At 45.0% G+C, this 17,363-nt stretch overlaps 1 long non-coding RNA gene across 1 annotated transcript in view; it reads left to right on the plus strand.

Moving 5' to 3' along the window:
- Positions 1–1,686: 1,686 nt before the first annotated feature.
- LOC146861425 (uncharacterized) overlaps positions 1,687–17,363 on the plus strand; it is a 64,054-nt gene continuing 48,377 nt past the window's right edge. Inside the window, exon 1 of the long non-coding RNA XR_014979258.1 lies at positions 1,687–1,990. This is a non-coding gene — a long non-coding RNA (uncharacterized LOC146861425). The remainder of the gene's footprint in view (positions 1,991–17,363) is intronic.

Raw genomic sequence — 17,363 nt, forward strand, 5'->3', positions numbered from 1 at the left:
TTATTGCTTTGTAGCACATTCTAAAGGTAAGGAAACCACAGGGGGAGGTATACATCACAAGTAAATGTTACTTACATTCAGAGAAGATATTTTTATTCATTACATAATCTTCCTGAAGACTCTACACCATCCTCCCTCTTCCCCTGATGAGTCAGTGCCTTGTGAAATAAGATCCCAAAGTATGCAAATGTGTTATGTGCTGCAGTTGTCAATGTAGTTGATGCTTTCTCGGTTACTCACCTCACACCTTGCAGGAGTGCAGAAAAAATATCAAGAACTGATATCAGTGGGCAGGTTGCTGCTTATTATACACCGGTGATCTCACATCCGGTGGGGAGAGTCGTGACTGAAGCCACATGATGCCTCTTGTTCATATTTGAAAGCTTCTGCTCGAGGAAGAGCTTTTCTAGACCAGTCTGGCATCTGAGGAATATTCTAAAGGTTTGTAATCTCTTAGATGGTTATGTAGTCACCAGAAATCATATATATATATATATATATATATATCCAAAAGCAAAAGTCTGACAAAAAAGAGCGCCTCAACCTTGCGGGTTGGGGCCTGTCTCAGGTGTGCCAGACACCTCCAATATTCCACAAGACAAGATGCACTCCTCCCACAGCGTGAAAACAGGCCAACTCCAGTCGTGCTTCTGAGTATCTTTATTTGAGGCCAGAGAAAGGTAGGCATTACGCGTTTCAACTCATGCGAGTCTTAATCATATGCCACTGTGTGTTTGGTGGGTTCGTTAGATTTTAAATAACGTGACTCATAAACATTGAAAAGGGACAAGTGTCCAATTAATCAGAGATTTTAAAGGGGCAGTCAGTTTATATTAATGGATTTCTCGTAATATATTTTAAAGCAGCAAAAGAAAGTACCATTGTTTCAATTTCAGTCAGGTTCAATCCTTCGAACAAAAGTGTTCATAAATAAACGTTCCACTTTGCTGCATTTGTTGTTTTTGTAGTCACAGTACCACAGTTCCCATAATGCTCCAAAACTGTTGTTTTTTCCCACATTTTATATTTCAATGTTTGCTATTGGCAAAATGTCCTTCGTTCCACTGTGCTCCGAATGCAATCACTGCCTTCGAAGGAAAATTCCATAAGACGGGCACCGTGTTTCACAGGACATCCTGCTACCACCAAAATATCTTACAGTTTATGACTTGCCTTTCAAGCTGGTATCCTCGTAGCATGAAGTGCACAGGGAAATCCCTTCTGCATACCCTGGCTGTAGAAAGGTTCAATCACCAAGTTGCGGCGGGCCTCTGAATGTGGCCCTGCCATCGAAACTCCGGTCATGTCCAATATCGCAGCCGGTGGGCACTCTTTACATGAAATCCAAAAGCAAAAGTGTGACAAAAAAGAGCGCCTCAACCTTGCGGGTCGGGGCCTGTCTCAGGTGTGCCAGACACCTCCAATATTCCACAAGACAACACGCACTCCTCCCACAGCGTGAAAACAGGCCAACTCCAGTTGTGCTTCTGAGTATCTTTATTTGAGGCAAGAGAAAGGTAGGCATTACGCGTTTCAACTCATGCGAGTCTTAATCATATGCCACTGTGTGTTTGGTGGGTTCGTTAGATTTTAAATAACGTGACTCATAAACATTGAAAAGGGACAAGTGTCCAATTAATACCTTTCTCTTGCCTCAAATAAAGATACTCAGAAGCACGACTGGAGTTGGCCTGTTTTCACGCTGTGGGAGGAGAGCGTGTTGTCTTGTGGAATATTGGAGGTGTCTGGCACACCTGAGACAGGCCCCGACCCGCAAGGTTGAGGCGCTCTTTTTTGTCAGACTTTTGCTTTTGGATTTCATGTAAAGAGTGCCCACCGGCTGCGATATTGGACATGACCGGAGTTTCGATGGCAGGGCCACATTCAGAGGCCCGCCGCAACTTGGTGATTGAACCTTTCTACAGCCAGGGTATGCAGAAGGGATTTCCCTGTGCACTTCGTGCTACGAGGATACCAGCTTGAAAGGCAAGTCATAAACTGTAAGATATTTTGGTGGTAGCAGGATGTCCTGCGAAACACTGTGCCCGTCTTATGGAATTTTCCTTTGAAGGCAGTGATTGCATTCGGAGCACAGTGGAACGAAGGAAATTTTGCCAATAGCAAACATTGAAATATAAAATGTGGGAAAAAACAACAGTTTTGGAGCATTATGGGAACTGTGGTACTGTGACTACAAAAACAACAAATGCAGCAAAGTGGAACGTTTATTTATGAACACTTTTGTTCGAAGGATTGAACCTGACTGAAATTGAAACAATGGTACTTTCTTTTGCTGCTTTAAAATATATTACGAGAAATCCATTAATATAAACTGACTGACCCTTTAAAATCTGTGATTAATTGGACACTTGTCCCTTTTCAATGTTTATGAGTCACGTTATTTAAAATCTAACGAACCCACCAAACACACATTGGCATATGATTAAGACTCGCATGAGTTGAAATGCGTAATGCCTACCTTTCTCTTGTCTCAAATAAAGATACTCAGAAGCACGACTGGAGTTGGCTTGTTTTCACGCTGTGGGAGGAGTGCGTGTTGTCTTGTGGAATATATATATATATATATATATATATATATATATATTATCTACTGGCGGTCGCCAGTAGATAGTTATAGCTTGGACCGTTTTTCCATAGGAAATCTGAAAATTCTATTTTGAATAACTTTGGCGCCGGTTGACGAATCCTCGCGAAATTTTCAAAACTAATGGGGCGCTCCGCTCAGCTCCTACCCTGAAAGTCTCGGGGTGATTTGTCAAGCGGGGGCTGAGAAAAAAGGGGGGTCCCAAAACGCGTTTTCCCCATACATTTTCCCATAGGACCTTTAGTCGAAGGTACAGCCCGAACGGCTGAACAGAATTACTTGAAATTTGGCAAAGAGGTAGTCCTCAGGTCAGGGATGTGCCTTTTGTATATATGGAGTCAATCTGCTCAGTAGTTCCTGAGAAAATTGCAGTTAAAAGCACATAAATATCTATAAGCGCGCACCATGCGCGCACCTTAACGTGCGCGAGCGTAATTGTGATTGGTGGTTTCATGTCAGTCAACGTTCGAATCGGTCGAAATCAGGAAGTGTCGGCCGCCATTTTGTGTGTTGTGTGTGTGACAGGGAAAAAGAAAGGTGAAGAACCTGAAAAGGGGGCAGGGTAGAGAGTTCCTGACCCCTAGCCTTTGTCAGGGGGTCCCTGAAGGACCCCGAAGGGTAAAAAAAACATTTTATTTTTTTTTCAAAAAAAACGCGGGGTGCGCGCACCGTGCACGCACGGTGCACGAACTGTGAAAAACCTTTAAAAAAAAAAATATATATATATAAAATATAATAAAACATACATAATTTAGCATTTAAAAAACTTTACAAATTCACTTAAAAAACCATAGGTTTCACACACGTTATAGTTAGGAATTAGCATTTAAAAAACCTTGCAAATTCACTTAAAAAACCATAGGTTTCACACGTTATAGTTAGCTGGACATTTCACTCGAAAAAAACCATTGAAATTCCCCCGTTCTAGTTAGTTCAGATAACTATAACTCGCGCGACCGCCACTCTATCACAAGGATGATGTCATCAGTGATGTCATGAGTGATGCCACTGACCATGTCATGAGTGATGTAATATGTGACGTCATGAGCAGTGGATTGCGGTCGCGCGAGTTATAGTTATCTGAACTAACTATAGGGGGAATTTCAATGGTTTTTTACGAGTGAAATGTCCAGCTAACTATAACGTGTGAAACCTATGGTTTTTTAAGTGAATATATATATATTTATAGATATATATATAGATATGTATAGATAGATATATCTATATATTTGTAATGATTTCTGGTGACTGTAGAAAAGGTTTGCAACAGGGCAAAGATTCTACTTAGAACATACTGAGGGCCTAATTATGATTTTAGCAGGCCATGGGACCCCATCAGACCGCCTCTAGCAGTCTCTGGACCACCCGATTGGCAGTCCACCCATCCTATTGCGAATATGGTGAAGGGACCGCCACAGGAGCGCTGCAACCACTGGGGATCATGGATCCCGCGGCAGTGGCGCAGCGGTCAGAGGCCCTAATATGCTGGTGGTGCCGCTGCAGCACTGCCAAGCATATTAGAAGTTAACTCACCACCACAGTTTTAATGGCGGTGAGGCCGCCATGAAAACTGTGGCAGTGAGATTAGATTAGATTAGATTAGATCAGATTAGATTAGATTAAAGTTTATAGAGCGCTTGGTCACTCCCACGGAGTTAAACAGACGAATCCTATCTACCAACCCCTAGTCCTAACAAATAGACCTATCTGAGAAAAAGACAGAGATTAACACCATGAATGAACCAAGTCTTAAGTTTTCTCCGAAACATAATTTCTGAAGGTTGCATCCTCAACCCCAAAGGCAGTGTATTCCATGCTTTGGCTGATAAAAATCCAAAAGACCTCCCTTCCAAACGTGCCTTTTGGGTTTTTGGCACTACCAATTTAGCTGTGCCTGCGGACCTAAGATTCCGAATCGGTCTGTAAGGGGTAAGTAAGGGGCGAAGATACCTAGGCCCTCTTTCATTGATAATGCTATGGCAGAAACACAGAGCCTTAAAAGGCCTGCATTGGTAGCCAGTGTAGCTCACTCAGGGCTGCTCCCACCGGGGTACGCCTCGGGATGTTCAATATCATCCGGGCAGCTGCATTTTGAACTTTCTGCAGTATATTCAAATAGCTTTTTGTGACCCCTAAATAGAGGATGTTGCCATAGTCTAAACGAGATGTAACCAGGGCCTGCACAATGGTCTTTTTGGCATCCAGATGAAGAATATCAAAAAAAATTCGTAAGATTCTTAGAAGGCCAAAACACGTGCCTGCCAGAGTTGATATCTGTTCTGTGAAAGATAATGTGTTTTCAAACCAGACTCCCACATTTTTAATCTTTGGTTTGCGTGTCGGAGTTGTTCCTAGTTCTTCTGCCCACCATCTATGTGACCAGATGGAAGGCTGTTTACCGATTACCAAGATCTCAGTTTTGCCTAAATTTAATTGCAGGCAGCTGAGCTTCATCCAATTTGCTAGGTCATTTAAGCACGCGCTAAATTTAGGCACCGCCTCTGTATGTCTGCCAGAATTTTAACTTTTAAATAGTGCCACTCACCTGCTCAATTTGTGCCCCCCTGGTCCGCCGCAGCTTGTGCCCTTTGCGTGGATGGACAAGCACCACCATTTTTAGCCCACATTTGACTTTGACATCAGATCAGCACTCCACACGCTGCTGCAGTCCTGCCCACTTCCTGTCTTTCAAAAGGAAGTGCGCAGAGCGGACGCACGCAGCGGCGCGCCAAAGGCAAGCCCGTCTGCACCAGTCTGCGCCTGACCGCCGCCAAGCACCAGTCACTCTACCCGTTTCACCCACCGTTCTGCCTCTTCGAGCCCGTGATGGCTATCCTTCAGTATACCAGTCAGCAACGCCACTCGTTTAACAAAGTATCCCCCCAGGAGGTAGGCTACATCCCCTTCCAACCGATCACAGGTCTTACGACCCACGAGAACTACCCACTCAGCAGGCAAGCCAAAATAGCAAGCTGTAGCACGAAACACTCCCAAATAAATCCCGCAACACCAAAACATAAACACATGATTGGCCTAAACTGCAATGCACGCTCCCTTCCAAAACACGCATTCGAAATTTGGTCCTTACTGGACTCAGAGAAACCTGACTTCTTCTTCATTGCAGAGACATGGCTCCACGAATCTTCACAACCCGACCTCTCCTTAGCCCTCCCCCACGACTACCAGCTGACTAGGCTGGATAGAAAAGATAAAAGAGTTGGTGGGATAGCGATTGCCTTCAGAGCAAACACCAAAATACACACTGTAGAGTCCTTTCAGGCAGAATGGGGCGAAATCTGTATATTCACAATAGAGAGCACCAGCAAGGAGTCCTGGAAAGGTGCACTCCTCTACAGGCCCCCTGGAAACAAAGCCCACTTCTCCAGCAATCTAATAGAGACAATTGCACCGCACGTGCTGGCCGCCGATAACTTCATCCTATTAGGGGATTTTAACTATCAAGCAGAACTCCTATCTGATCCTCACACAAATGATCTTACCACCAGCCTAAACACATTAGGCTTAAACCAACTGGTGATAGGTCCCACCTAAAACGATGGTCACACCTTAGACCAACTATTCACAAACTCCCCCTATGTAAAGATTGACCAACTACTTTCAGTCCTATGGTCTGATCACTATGTAATAAGGTTCCATATACATGGAATATCGACTCAACCACATCCCATAAAAGTATCCAAACTAAGTAGGTCATGAAATGAGATAAACTTAGAGTCATTCTCAGCACACTTTGTCCCCCTATCTCCTTCGAAACTGGCCCACCCCAACAAGGCAGTCAAATGTCTTGAACTAGCCATTAGCATGACCCTAGACATAATCGTGCCTAGGAAAAAAACTAAATGTCCAAGCAAACTTTCCCCCTGGTTCACCCCAGACCTAAAAATTGATAAACTCGCAGTTAGGAAGGCAGAACATAAACAGAGGCATACAAAAAACAGAACAGACAGACAGCACTACAAAACCCCACACCGGCATTATATGGACTATATAGCCACAGCTAAAAAAGTCTACGTAGGAAATAGAATAAATCAGGCCTCCAACTCTCATACAGAGCTGTACAAGATTGTGAAGGAATTCACCAACCCCCCCTCCTGCCAACTAATTCAAAACGCTTCCCAGGAGTGGGTCGACTCCCTCTCATTCTATTTTGTAAACAAGATAAATGGCATTCACAAACTCTTTCCCCAGCCAAACGATAAACCACCAAATCAGAGAAACACTGAGATTCCTCCCTTGCACACAAACTCTCAGCAAATTTCATGCAGTCACAGAGGAAGAAGTATCCGCCATTTTAAGCAGGATTAAATCCGGTTCACCGACCGACCCCGCCTCTTCCCAGATTTTATCTAAAATTGGACCTGCCCTTCTCCCCAATCTGACCAGAATTTTCAATCTCTCACTATCGTAATCCACCGTACCTACACACTGGAAAGAGGCCATAGTCAGACTGATCCTAAAAAATCCGACAGCCGACCCTAAACAGCTTTCAAATTACCGACCAATCTCTCTCCTACCCCTGTTTGGTAAAATCATGGAATCACTGGTCAATAACCAACTATCTAAATACCTAGAAAGCAACAATCTGTTGGACCCATCCCAATCGGGGTTTCGGGCTTTCCACAGCACCGAAACTGCCTCACTAGAGATAGTCGACAACATCAGGCTTTCTCTCGATGCGAGACAATCTGCCATCCTGATCTTACTTGATCTATCGGCTGTTTTTGACACCATCTGACATGGCATCCTTTTGGAGCGCCTATGGGAGTTTGGTGTCGAAGGCTCCGCACTGAACTGACTCAAGAGCTACCTGAAGGATCAGTCTTCCATGGTCCAAATAGGAGATTTCTCCTCCAAGAGCCAGCAAATCGACAAGGGAGTCCCTCAGAGATCCATCCTAATCCCCACACTCTTTAATTTATATGTGTCGCCCATGGCTAAGATAATCAGAGCCTATGGTTTTGAAACAGTGTCATACGCTGATGACATGCAATTACTAATCACCCTCGGACCTGATCCCACTGGCACTAAACACAGATTTAAGCAGTGCATGATGGCCATAAATGACTGGATGACAAATAACCACCTATTACTCAATGCTGGTAAAACAGAAATCATGCTCTTTGGTGATGCACAGAAACTATGGACCAACGACTGGTGGCCGCCCTCTTTGGGACCCTGCCCCCCACCCAAGACAGCAGCCCGCAATCTTGGAGTGATAATAGACAGCAAACTCTCCATGGCGGACCACATCAACAATGTAGTTGGAACCAGCTATGGTCTAATGCGCAATCTTCGAAAAATCTTCAAATGGATTCCCCTTGCCTCTCGCATGCCCCTTGTACAGGGACTAATCATTAGCCACTTGGACTACCGAAATGTGCTACTGGCATCCATAAATGAAGAGCATCTGACAAAGCTTCAGGTCCTGCAGAACACTGCGGCCAGGCTGGTCCTAAACTTCCCCCCCCCCCGCTCTCCATCGGCACCGAGTCTGAAGACCCTCCACTGGCTCCCCATCAGAAAGAGGATCAACTTCAAACTCTGCTGTCTGGTACACAAAACCCTTAGCAGTAAAGGGCCACAATATCTAGCAAAGAAACTGATAAACCACCAACCAATTAGAACCCTCCGCTCCACCAGTAAACAACTCCTAACTGTTCCCAAGGTCTGCACAGTAAGGAACGGTGGCAGATCCTTTTCCAGAATTGCTCCTGAAATTTGGAACACATTGCCTTTACATCTTCGAGTGGAAAGCGATCTCAAGAAATCCCGCAAGGCCCTCAAAACCTGGCTATTTTAGCTCTGTCGCCTCACCTCTCCTGGTTTCTGAGTATCAGCTAGCGCTATGAGGCCTATGCGTAATACATGCGCTTAACAAATACCAAATACATATATACATTTCCTTTTGCTCCAATGTGATAATCAGCTCGGTGTCTTCGGCATATGACACCACTATCACCCCATGTTTCAGTACAATATCTGCCATTGGGCGCATGTACACATTGAATAATGTTGGGCTGAGGGCAGAACCCTGTGGTACCCCTTGGGACAAAGCGCGTATCTCAGACTTGAAGTGGCGTTGTAGAACCTGGAAGGATCTATTCTGTAGGAAGTTTTTGAGCCACTCCCATATGTCACCTCTGATACCGGCCTCTCACAGACGTTCCAGTAGAAGGCAGTGCGATCCAACAAGAGAATGCTGCTGTCCTTCGCTCATCAGCTGCTATTTTTAGTGCCTCAGAAGCAAGGAGTAAGACCGATTTGGTGCTATGTAGCGCCCTAAAGCCAGATTGAGTTTCAGGAAGTACCTGGTACTCTTCCATGAACTTAGTCAATTGGGTATTTAAAAAATGTCTCAGCAATTTTTGCAAAGAATGGGAGCAATGATACTGGTCTTAGATTTTCTGGAAGTGCAGGATCCAAAGATGGTTTCTTTAATAACGGCACCACCATTACATGTTTCCAGTTGTTTGTAACCAGGCGTGAGCTGAAAGAAAGATGCAGCAGGCTTGTTAACACCGGTGCAATAGCTTCCCTCCCTCATAATAGCATATATGGAGGGATAATATCCATGGGGGAACCCGATTTGACTACTGACAAGTTGTAGTACGTCTCTTTCCACTGGTGGATGAAAAAGTGAGGAAACAAAAGGGGCCCTACAGGGTTCCCTGATGCCTTAGGGCCTTGGGGTGCCTTCAGGGGGAACATGTTAAGCCAACCTCAGTGCAATCATCCCCTTTCCTGCATAGCATGGACTTTACAGTCCACTTTACAGTCCCCAATAAGTCTAACAGGCTTTGGTGTTCCCATTGCTATGCCTTTTTAATAGGCACCGCTGTGGGACCACCAAAGGACCAACAGCCAGACCACGATATTAGTCAAAATATGGCGGGTGGCCGGTGGTCAAGTTTTGTGGTCCTGGAGCGGGAAGCTGGCATGGCGGCCCGCTCCAGGGCCACTAAACTTGTAATCAGGCCCTTAGTTTTGTAAGTAGCCTTCAGTTATTAGACAGAATCGCTGCAACATGACTATTTCTACATAGCATAGAAGACAGTGTGCACCAGGTATTAAACTGTTAAATGTGCTACTTTTGCTTTAAAAGATGGTTTATCTGTAACATTTTCACCACATTATGAAGGCTTCAGGTAGTGTAGTCTTTAGCATCTTCAGACATTTATCTTTAGCCAAGTTTTGGATATAGTCTCCACTCTTCTTAATAGAAACTGGTGGTGTATTTCTCATGAGAGTTTCACTGTCTGCAAATAGTGTGGCACAGAGAAAACTCTCTCCATAGAGTGCATACTACTAACAGTACCCACTTCTCTGCTCATATCAACTTCATTTCTTAATATAGGTTCAGTGACTGTTAAGGGTTCGATACAGGTAAAAGGCTTTCCCTAGTAGGGCATTTGTTTTGGTACAGGTGTTCAGTATTTTTAGGAACTTGGATTTCTTTGAACAGTTCTATACAGATTGAACAGAGTATGCAATAAGGATTTCCCATATATAGTTGGTTCATTGATAATGTGAACTGCACTATCCATGAAGTGCATGGTATAGGGTCAGTTTTGCACATAACCTATGCTTTCTACACCTAAGGGAGAAGTATCTGTGATGGTATGAATGATGCATCCTATTCTTCTGAGCTGTTTTGTGCTTACTTTCAGGCCTCCTTTGCCATACTAATTTATAGAGCAATATGTACATAAATGAAGATTGGATGATGTAATCACTGATGTCATTTAAGATGCCATCAATGATGTCATAAATGATGTCATAGAACATGTTATGTGTGATGTAATATGTGAGGTTATAAGGACTTCATGAAGCGGGTGCAAGTTATAGTTAGCTCTGCTAAGTATACCTGGTGGATTTCTGTGTTTTTTTAGTTCAAAAGGTTGTCACTGACATATTCGTCTAACTTGACATTAGATCAACCTTCAGTCAATTTCTAAAATGTAAAGTAATATTTCATTACCATACGTAAAGCCAAACCACCCCCCCCCCCCCCCTGGGCCTTATGTTTTTTAAAGGGGGGGGGCTAAGTGTCCCCCCTCCCTGAGCCTCATTAGGCCCTGGGGACCCCATCCTATATGGCCTTTTTTTTTTTAAAGGCAGATGGCGCCACATGGTTTTCCTACCTGAGCCTCATTATGTTTTTTAAAGGGGACGGGGACCAAGTGGCATCCCTCCTCAAGGCATATTAGGCCCTGGAAGCCTTATCTCCCAGGACCAATTTTTTAAGGGGAGGGGGGCTGCATGGCTACCCTTGCTGAGATTGATTAGGCCCTGGGGACCCCACCTGCCAGTTTTTTTTTAAAGGAGAGGGGAAGCCACATGTTTCTCCTCCCTTAGCCCTATTGGGCCCTAGAGACCCAATCCCTCAGGACTACTTTTTTTTTAAGTGAAGGGGGCTACATGCCCCCCCCCCCCTAACTCATTCTCTCAGCATTATTATGCCCTGGGGAGTCTATCCCCCACTTTGTTTAAAGGAGAGGGCCATGGGGAGCCCCACCCCAGGGCCAAAACTTGCAAAAAGGGAAGGGGCCGCAAAGCCCCCCACTCCCGAGTCTCTTTAGGCCCTGGGTAGCCCATCCCTCAGGCCCATGAAACAGATCAAAAGTCTGCTTCCAGCTGGCAGGAGAATTTCTAAATCTCTCTCCCCCTGGGAGCAGACTTGGTGTTTGATACTGCTTAGCAGGAGATTAAAAAATTATCCCACCAAGCGGGAGCATAAACAAGTTTCCTTGGGGCAGGGAACTGCTATGTCCTGCGGTGGGATCCCCAGGACATGTCTAGTTATCTCGCCCTGCGGGATTGGGTACCCAGGGTCATTAATGGTACAGGTAGGGGAACTATGCAGCCCACTCCCTTTTAATTAGATTAGTTGCCACAGGGGCGTGGTCCCCTGGGCCTTATGAGGCCCCCTTCGCATTATTTAAGAAATGTCATCCCTGGTGTGGGCTCCCCGGAACCTGTGATGGCTCGGGGAGGGAGGTCACACTGCACCCCTTCCCTTTTTAAGACATTTCTTCCCGGGGGTTTACTTCCATTTTGTTTAGTTTTTTACAATCCTGCAGACGTCCTGCAGGATTGCTACAATTTGTGCCAAATTTTGTTTTTGTTTTTGGCCCCAGGAGGACCTACACTCTCCCTTATATTTTTTTGTGACTTGTTCAGTACAGGGGACTAAGTCCCACAGTCCTGAAAAATAAAGGTTAAAATGATATAAGTGGCCTGTGTAAGGATACCATGACCCCCTAGCTGTTGTGCGGGGCTCCCAGAGGAACCTTCCTGGGCAGAAAGTTCCCTTCTCAAGCAATACCTGTGCCATTGAGAGAGTAGTATCAAAGGGAAATCCAGAGTGCACTCATGTATCATGAAGGAAACAGCAAGGCTGCTCACTTGGCAACCCCCTGATAGTTTCCAGCCTCTAATTTATTCATTCTTTGGAATTGCTGCATGTAATGTGGTCAATAATACAATGTCTTCACCCATTGATCATTTCCAAATTTTTGATGATGATAAGTTACTGGAAAAAACCGCATAGCAAACTAATTTGTATGCTGAATCAGTTTGAGGAGGCATGAAGCCATCTGGAACCTGATTCTAGTGCATGCTTATGGACTACCATGTCATTAGTGGAGTGCAAAAACTTTGGGGGAATTAATTTTCTCATGCTTCTATTTTATAAGCCTTCAATGTAGTCTTACTGGTCTTCTTGCTCGGTTTTATCAACATCCAGCTTATCATCTGTCGTGAGCAGAGAGCAATCTTTTATTCTGCAACATATTATGTATTAAATAGTAACTCTGCAGCACTGGCATGCCATCTGGACCAAAGGAGACTGTTAAAAATTCAGATGGCCATGAAACAGTTTATGCAACATTTCCTGTGGTTTACTCTTCAGAGTAGAGTATAGAGGTGGATGAGTCTTTAGACCTTTACAAAGGGAGGGTGTTGTTCAGAGAGCATATACTAAGTAAGAGAGCTCAGTATGGCCTTTGGATTTAGATGTTGTGTGAAAGTTCCACTGATTATGCATACAGCCTTAGAATGAATTCTGGAAAGGACTCCAGTATAAAACCTGCTATTTGGGTGGCAATTACGATCCGGTAAAAAAAAATTCCGTACGACTCGTATCCGGTCTTTTTACCGTACGAATCGTACAAGTGCCGTACAAACTGGCAATCACGATTCGCATGGTAAAAAGCCCATACGAGTCGCATTGGGAATAATTCCCCACACGTCCTTGGGTCGGAAAAAGTGTCCGACACGTCCTCGGACGATTTACCGTACAAACGTGAAAAGCGAAGTCCGACCGGGGAATCTCAATCCGTCCCGGGCGTCCGAATGTACAACCGTATGGTTAAAAGACCGTCCGCACCGAACTCCTATAACAACCATGGAGACGTCCAAACAGGTGCCCGGTACGTGCCGTACCCCCCCCAGCCCCCGCATGTACGCGCCGTACCCCCCCCAGCCCCCGCATGTACGCGCCGTACCCCCCCCGGCCCCCGCATGTATGCGTCGAACCCCCCGTGTATGTACACCGAGTACGTGTCGAACCCCCCCGTGTATGTACACCCGAGTACGTGTCGAACTGTACGTGTCGAACCCCCCCGTGTATGTACACCCGAGTACATGTCGAACCCCCCGTGTATGTACACCCGAGTACGTGTCGAACTGTACGTGTCGAACCCCCCGTGTATGTACACCCGAGTACGTGTCGAACCCCCCCGTGTATGTACACCCGAGTACGTGTCGAACTGTACGTGTCGAACCCCCCCGTGTATGTACACCCGAGTACGTTCGAGTCGTACCCCCACCCGTGTATGTACGGTGCGTAGCGCTGGGGGTACGCACCGTACATACACGGGTGGGGGTACGACTCGAACGTACTCGGGTGTACATACACGGGGGGTTCGACACGTACAGTTCGACACGTACTCGGGTGTACATACACGGGGGGGTTTGACACGTACTCGGGTGTACATACACGGGGGGGTTCGACGCGTACTCGGGTGTACATACACGGGGGGTTCGACGTGTACTCGGGTGTACATACACAGGGGGTTCGACACGTACTCGGGTGTGCATACACGGGGGGGTTCGACACGTACAGTTCGACACGTACTCGGGTGTACATACACGGGGGGGTTCGACGCGTACATGCGGGGGCTGGGGGGGGGGTACGGCGCTTACCGGGCCACCTACTCTGGTCGTTTCGCGCCGTACTTCGCTTTTCCGGCATTTTTTGGGTGCCGTAAAAATATTGCCGTCCGGACTGCTGTCGGTTCGAATCGTACTTCCTGGGTCGTGAAACGCTGCCTGGAAGCGTCCCGACGTCACGTCGCAGCATTCCCGGATCACATTCGTATGCATATTTTCGTCGGTCGGTGTTTTTTACGATTCGTACGGAAATGGTGTTTCCGTGCGAATCGTAATTCCATGTTTGTAATGTTTTACAACCGAGTACGAGTCGGACGGAGAATACGCTCCGACCGACGGTTCGTACCCGGTTTTTACCGGATCGTAATCGGCACCTAGGTCTTCTTCAAGAGTTACTATTGGGGATTCTTTTGTGACGTCTGGCCCACTCTGTCTTTCATTAAGTTTATAACAAATATGAAAACTATTGCTGAAAAGGAATACATCTGTTGAGCAAACTGAACACTGTACAACATTGGCGTTGTGATTTTTGGAACAAATGAAATTAGTCAAAAATTATTCCCTTGGAAGCTGTGGGCCATATCTATCATTCCAAATTGCGATCGCAAACGCCGAAATGTGCAGAATTTCGGCGTTGCCGATCGCAATTTGGCTCAGTGGTATGTATTAAAGAAAAACTGCCTCGCAAAATAAGGAATCGCAAAATTCGTGATTCCTTATTTTGCAATTGCATTTAAGGAATCGCAAATTGCTATTCCTTAAATGCAATGTAAGAAGCACAGAAAAAGTGCAATTTGGCCATGAGGAATCGCAAATTACCACCAAATTCAAGTTGGTGGTAATTTGCGATTTCTCTGAAAAATACACTTTTTTGCATTTTTCAAAGTGCCATGTGGCGCACATACATGCCCTTAGTGCATGTATGTGTGCCACATGTGCACACATGCACATTTCAGGGGTGCAACAGGGTGTCCTTTTGACACCCTGGAACCCTTGAAATTGCATTCTCAATTTGCGATTCTCCAATTGAGAATCTTAGAATGTCTTCCCATTCATTCCTATGGGCCTCTTGACCCATAGAATGAATGGGGAGGTATTCCTTAATTGCGAATCGCAATTTGCAATTCGCAATTAAGGAATATGTAGGATTCGCAAAATTATTTGCAAATCCTACATACATAGCGTTTTGCAATTCTCAAATAGCGATTCGCAAAAAAATCGCTATTTGAGAATCGCAAAAATGTATTTTCATACATATGGCCCATTGTTTTTTAAACAAAAACCTCCCCAAAAAGTCAGTGTACTGAATTGCATTGCAAAAGGCTTCTATTTTGAAATTCTGGAACAGCGGCAAGGTAAATGTTTTCACTACAATTCATGATAAGAGTATTTCTCTTGTCATGGTTTGGGGTCAGTTGGTAGAAATACATATATATACTTGATAATAACGTGAGCACGGGTGGAGTTGATAAAACTGACTAGTTGCTTCAACTATGTGATGAGAATCATAAAACCAGCATTTTGTACAAGAAGTTGGCTGTCTACTTGATCCATTTGGCAGCTCATAATGCTTATGTTGTCTATCGTCAGTCTAACAATGGTAGACTGATGTCCGTCAATGATTTTGAGTTAGACAATTATGCTTAGTCTAAGTGCTATAGAAGTAGCGGCTTCCACCTAATCTGCTGTAGATTGTGGTGGATTTTGAAAGGCTGAAAACATTCCTGCAACAGTGAAGAAGATTAACCATATCAAATGCGATATGTCAAGTTTTCTATGGGCTGTTTTTTATGCTAGAAAGAAAATGTCCTACTGTCCTTAACTTGCACTTTATTATAGTTCAAAAGAGATTAACTGATTCCTGATGTGTTATTACTGTGTTTGAAGGAATTTTTAATAGTGTGACTTATTGTACTATTTTGAATTTACTACGAAAAAGTATAAAGTATTGAATTGAAATTGATTAACCATATCAAAAGTGCAAAGTTTGTACTTGGCAAGGAAGGAGGTGGAAGACATGGTACTGCTGTCCACAGTGTCCATTTAGGCTGCACCTGTGCATTTTGACCTGCTTCAAATTATACCACACAAAGCAGACGTTCTGGAGAATTGATTGAAGTGGAACAGTCAGTGTGAGAGTTAGTATACAACTTCAAATGTGAGCTCATAGTCAACCACACAAATGGGGTATTGTTTTTTTGGGGAGTGGTGTGGGACTTTTGTCGATCCTTGCAGATGCCAGATCATTCCATCACCGCAGTGTGAGGAAAATGTATGACTTTAACCAAAGTTGGACATTTGCCGGATAGTGGGTGTACAGGCAAGCCTTACTGCCCTGGCCTTCACCCGGTATCTACTTTTCATAAACTGAAGGCTTTGGTAGTTTTTCCTGGGTGCTGGCCGATCCCGGGCTTAGATACAATAGCTACAACATCCCTGGATTCATTCACATACAATAGAAACATCTTGATATTTTAATGTTGCAGTTTGGGAACTTCCTGGTCTTGGGCCATAGGCTGACCCACACAAGTAGAGTACCATTTTTAGCGGGAGAAGAGTGGGAAGGCTGGGGGCTAAGGGTTTTGTCTATCTTCACGGATTTCCAAATTTTCCCTTACTAAAATGTGAGGGAAAAGCTGTTTCTTTAGCCAAAGTTTGACATTTGTGGGTTGTTCTACATACGAAAAGGTATTGGGATCCACACAAGTTTCATCGACCTCGACTTCTATGTGTGTCTAATTGTCAGAAATGTCTGAAGTTGATAGGATTTCCTGGGTCGTGGCTGACTCTAGGTAAAAAACAACTGGAACTACCCACGTCATCTTAGTGATTGAAATTCAAAGGGAAAAGTTTGATGAGTCCACATTGCATTGTGAGGCTATTCAAGCAAGCCTGGCTGAAGACGGCTGAAATACCAGAAACCGATCCTAGGAAGCTTGTTTCCGGTCCAGGGAAGACATGGCTTGGCAGTTCGGGCTGGACTGTTCCCATGAGGCACAGGGTCAGACTGATTTGCATATGGCCATGTCTGAACTGGGGTGGCAGAGTGGGCTAAAGAACGGTGATGGATTAAACCCAGATCAGTTGACTGGGGGTGAGTAGTTTACGTAGTGGGTCGCGACACTGCTCGTCATACTAGCAAATAGCCCCAAAGAATTCTGGATAATGTAGTGGCAGCGGTGAGTACGCCTATGCCACGAGTATGTGAAATAATGCCATCCCTGGACACGTGTTTCGAGGTAATTGCCTCTCGTCAGCAGGGAGCAGGTAGGTATGCGGGGTGCCAAGTAGACTGCCAAAATATATAAGTAAAGTACCTTTCAAGGCGCGCAGGTGCAGACACCAGGCTCGTCAGCCCAAAGTCGCTCGAAAGAGCTTTAAATAGTTTACGTAGTGGGTCGCGACACTGCTCGTCATACTAGCAAATAACACTCCGTCCATCATTTCCTTTGGTTTTGCTTTGTTCGCCATAAGTTGGCAGGGTATGCTCAGACGTGAGTCCCTTGCTCACTTTGCCACTGGATTCAAGCAAGCCTGGCTGAACACGGCTGAAATGCCAGAAACC

The sequence above is a fragment of the Triturus cristatus genome, chromosome 3_1 (assembly GCF_964204655.1).
Source record: "Triturus cristatus chromosome 3_1, aTriCri1.1, whole genome shotgun sequence".
Lineage (NCBI taxonomy): Eukaryota > Metazoa > Chordata > Amphibia > Caudata > Salamandridae > Triturus > Triturus cristatus.